This window comes from Apis dorsata, unplaced genomic scaffold (genome assembly GCF_000469605.1).
Source record: "Apis dorsata unplaced genomic scaffold, Apis dorsata 1.3 scaffold_112, whole genome shotgun sequence".
Taxonomy (NCBI): domain Eukaryota; kingdom Metazoa; phylum Arthropoda; class Insecta; order Hymenoptera; family Apidae; genus Apis; species Apis dorsata.
The window spans coordinates 287,479-292,026 of record NW_006263407.1 but is presented as its reverse complement, the minus strand read 5'-3'; the positions used below and the strand labels follow the sequence as shown (position 1 = coordinate 292,026).

The 4,548-nt window shown below is 32.6% G+C and overlaps 1 protein-coding gene across 1 annotated transcript in view; it reads left to right on the top strand.

Moving 5' to 3' along the window:
• LOC102675220 (transcriptional regulator ovo-like) overlaps window positions 1-4,548 on the top strand; it is a 65,776-nt gene that overhangs the window by 29,248 nt on the left and 31,980 nt on the right. Inside the window, exon 3 of the mRNA XM_031508897.1 lies at window positions 1,203-1,242. The gene's annotated coding sequence lies outside the window, so the exon portion shown is untranslated. The remainder of the gene's footprint in view (window positions 1-1,202; window positions 1,243-4,548) is intronic.

The following is a 4,548-nucleotide window of genomic DNA, read 5'->3' as shown; positions in this document are numbered from 1 at the left end:
TTTTTTTTCTTTTTTTTTTTTTTGTTCTTTTGTTAGTTTTTTTCTCTCTCTTTTTAGCTGGAAAGTAATTGATTAATTAATTAAACGTTGGTCGATTTTTAATAAGAAAGATTCTATGAGGTTGTGATTAAAATAATTTAATTTATTTTTCTTTTATTTTTGATATTTTTAAGGATATTATTTATTAAATTAATATCTATAATATTGATATTCAGTTAATTTATTTTAATTTTTAAGAAAATATTGAATATTTCAAATATTTTTAAAAATAAATGTCGATGGTGGAAATAATTTTCTTCAAAAAAAAATTATTAACAATTTATTTACAGGGTATAAAAAAATTATTATATTCTTGTTGTAATAATTTTTCAACATCTGCTATGGTTTTAATTCCAACATTCTTAACCAAAATTGATGAAAATTAAAAAAAAAAAAGAATTAGAAAGTAACATCAACAAAAAAGAAAAATCATTTCCACGCATATAATGTAGAAAGAAAATATCTTGATAAATTTTAATAGAGATAGAGAGGATAATACGATTAACAAAAAGAAAGAATTTTATCCGCCACGTTTCGTTCCGTCCTAGTGAATACATTTCCTCTAATAAATACGAGAAAATATGTGGTATCGAGGATCGAGCCACGATTAGATCATTATAAATCGTACTTTCAGTTCCTACATTATCGTTTTTTTATCCTTTTTCTTTCTTTTCTTTTCTTTTTTTTTTTTCGGTCGATCATTCTCCACCTTGAGACGCGAATTTGCGGTAAATCGGGATCGCGGAAGCATATCGACAGCTTGCGCTAATTGAATCATCGTGTAAAAAAAAAAAAAAAAGGCAATTGTTGTGTTGTATATACGTGTTTCGATTGCGAAACGAGGAAGAGATTTGTTTGAGCCAAACGAATTATTATGTATCGCTCACGTCCGACTCACTTTCGGCTTAACTCGATTAACGTAACGATTTTTCGAAACGGGATCGAAGGAATGGAGTAGTGTATGCGAAATTCGTACGAAATTATCGCGAAAGTTCAACGTAAAAATTCTTTTTTTGCAACGAATCGATGCACTGATCTCGTGACGAATAAACGATAGGGTAAATAATTTTGATAAATGTTGTTGAAGATGTAGGGGAACGCTTGTTACGCGATTTTTTTGTAATATTTTTTGTAATAACATAGAATCTTTTTTTTTGTTTCAGACGAGCTGTATCGGAGCTGACTTGTTTTCCTGCCACTCGGGTATGTAACTTTATCTTCCAATTCTTTTAAATTTTCGTTTAAATTTGCAATTTGTTGTTCCTCTTGAAAATAAATAGGATGATTATAAATTTTAAAAGGGCGACGATACGAATTTTCAAAAAAAAGAAAAAAAGATTTTGGCATATTACGAAACTCTCTGGAGAGTCGTGAGAATGTTTTAGGAAAATTAACTTGTTCTGATTCTCAAACCTTCAATTAATATTATTTATTTTAAACTGACGTTTATTACGATAACCTATTAAAAAAAAACTATGTTATATCTCGCGCAACATCATGAAAACTCTCCCATAGGTTAACCTAACAACTTATCGCGGGAATTGGTCGGAATTGTGTAACAACTGCAACACCGTTCAAAACAATAATTTTTTAGTTTTATCACTATTGCGGCAACATCTTATTAAAGATTCCATATCTTGTACGTATATCATGAACACTCCATCGTAAATGTCCATGGTATAACCTCTGTAAAAATCTAAACCTAACAATTTCTCTCGCGAAAATCGGTCGCAATTGCGTAATAGCGCATTGTTGAAATCATAATTCTTTTTTTTTTAAATATATTATTATTCCATCAATTCCTTCATTCACAGTACAGCCTCCCTACGACCTAATCGCACGAATCCATCAAAATTCTACGATCATTGAAATAATCATTTTTGAATTATCGTTAAGATTCTCTCATGATCTTTCGCAAAATGCAATTATTAATAAAAATAATAAAACCGCGTCGAAATTTTTGTTTCAGAAATCCAATATATCGAAAATACCGTGATAGAGCCTCGAGTTCCCTCGAATAATCCTTAATTTTATTAGTTTTGCCATCAAAAGCGAACGACGCAACGACCTATTAAAAGCCGTCGTATCTCGTACGTGTATCACCCATAGCACATCATCCCATGGAACCTAACCTAACAATCTATCGCGGGAATCGGTCGCGATTGTGTAAGAACGTTCTCGCGTTGGATCAGCACGCATCAAAATGCCTTCCCAACCGGTAGGCGTACGCTTGTTCGTCTTCGAGGTGGCCTACCGCAAGCTTATTCAGTAGCTCCTCCGGAATATCTGTTGCAAACTACCGGTGCAGCTGCGCGCTTGCTGCCTCCTATCCGATAGTACCGATATTTATACGTGTATCTAGGTGCTCATGTACTTGCCAGTTGCTTCACGCGATACCGTGCTAGATTTACCAGCAGTTCGACCTGCATACAGCCAGAGTATTCAGCCACGTCTCTCGGCCAAGCCGCTAGTAAATACTGGTTTCACGAGCACCTATATAACGTACATACAGACGTATATAATGTTAATACCTGTTGCTTGTCGGCAAACCGTGTATATACACCCACGAATCACGCGAGAGGGCGCGCGATTCGGATCGAGGCGATCTATTGCTCAATACGTTCGTTTGCGCAGCATTTTTGCGCATCGTCGCCATTATTTTTCCGTCACGTGATGTAATGGCGGATCCTTCGACAAGTATTAACCCTCGATGTCACTCTCGGGCCAGTTACGGATAAATATTAAGAAAATTAGGATCGAATACGAGCGTAAGATGGATTTCAATGGTAATAACGTGCAATATCCGTATCTATACTTCAATTAATCTAATCTAACTTGAAACCAATATATATATATATAGATTCTGTGTCGTAAAAGTTTGCTTGTCTTCGGTGTGTTGGTTGAACGTGGAAAATAGAAAAGAAAGGAGGATAGGGAGTTGAAATAAACGTATGGTCGAGTTTCATAGGTGTATCGAGAGAATTATTGTTCTAATAGTGGATTATGTACAGCTATAAGGTACGTTTTCATCGTAGAAAGATACGTTGTTCGACGTTTAATGTATCTTATCCGTATCTTCAACTATTAATTCGATTGGATCAGAAATAGCTTGGCCACGAGATCGCGAGTGTATAATATCTAGCTTTTCCAACAGCCGCGGGTCCCGTTCTCTTGCGAATCGTTGGAATACTAATTGATGACCGGGTCGAGCTAGTGGCACGTCCGTGGGGTTATCGATTAACGTGAGCTCTGTGATTGCCAGACCATTTGTTTAAATAGTATACCACGGCACAGACTGCAAGTTTCCACTGCGTTTTCTTTTTTAATTTATTTATTAACTTCGAATCTACAAACGTAAACATTAATTGACAGGACAAAGAAAATGTAAAGATAGGATATTTTTAATTAAGGAAACTATATATTTATTAATTTTGACTTTTTTTTTATGATGTATAAATTTATACGCGAGATAATCCTATCTTTAAATGTAACTACTTATATATGGAAATTAGAAATGATCGAAGAATGATTAAGGTGACTAATAGATATTGATCAAAGTAATAGAGTTATAGTAAAGTTTCAAGCTGATTTGTTTCTCAAACTTGTCTCTATTTATTCCTTTGAACTGTTAACAAGCAGAATTTTCAGGATTTCTTAGATCTAAATCAGAAATTATTCAAACATGAATAATGAGTTTACCTAATTGATATTAGATTATTCAAGTTTAATTTTCCAATTACTTGGTTAATCTATTTTCTTCAACGAAACGTTTGTAAAACTTCTCAGAAGTTTCTTTCATTCTCAATTATAAAAATTATTGAAATAAAAAAATTCTCAATTCTTTCTTTAACTCTATGCTAATAATATCAATAATATTCATATCGTGTTTCAAATCATTTTTTCCTGCATACAAAAAGAAAATATAATTTTTCAATTTTTTGCCTTGCTGTAAGCTATTTAAAGCGATAAATTTTAATACCATTTAAATCAATTAAACGTTTATCATCACTCTTGTTAGATTCTTCAAGATCTTAAATCCAATATATATCACAAATATTCTTTCCAAGCTTAAGGTTCTCGTTTCATTCATTGATTGACACTTTATCTCTCGATCTATCAATGCCAACGTGTAATCGGTATTTGTCTATGTATTAAATGTAATGCAACAGGCAAACTAGGGCTTATCGTGATTTATCTATCCATTGGGATAGATTTTCTAATGCTGTCATTCGTGAATTCGATACGATAAAAATGAAATGATCGAAAGACATGGTTGGATTGAAACAACAATAATCCGTCGCAAAAAGCCAAGAGGCTGAATGGCTGCATATAATGTGTTAATATATTATTTTCAGGCAGCGAATATTTTATCGAAATATCGAAATGATACTTTGCTAATCAGAAATCATGTTTAATTATGGTTGAAGAATTTATTGAAAAATCATGTGAGTTTTACACTTATAGGAATTATTATTTTTTTTTATTATTATTAATTTTATTATTGTTTCA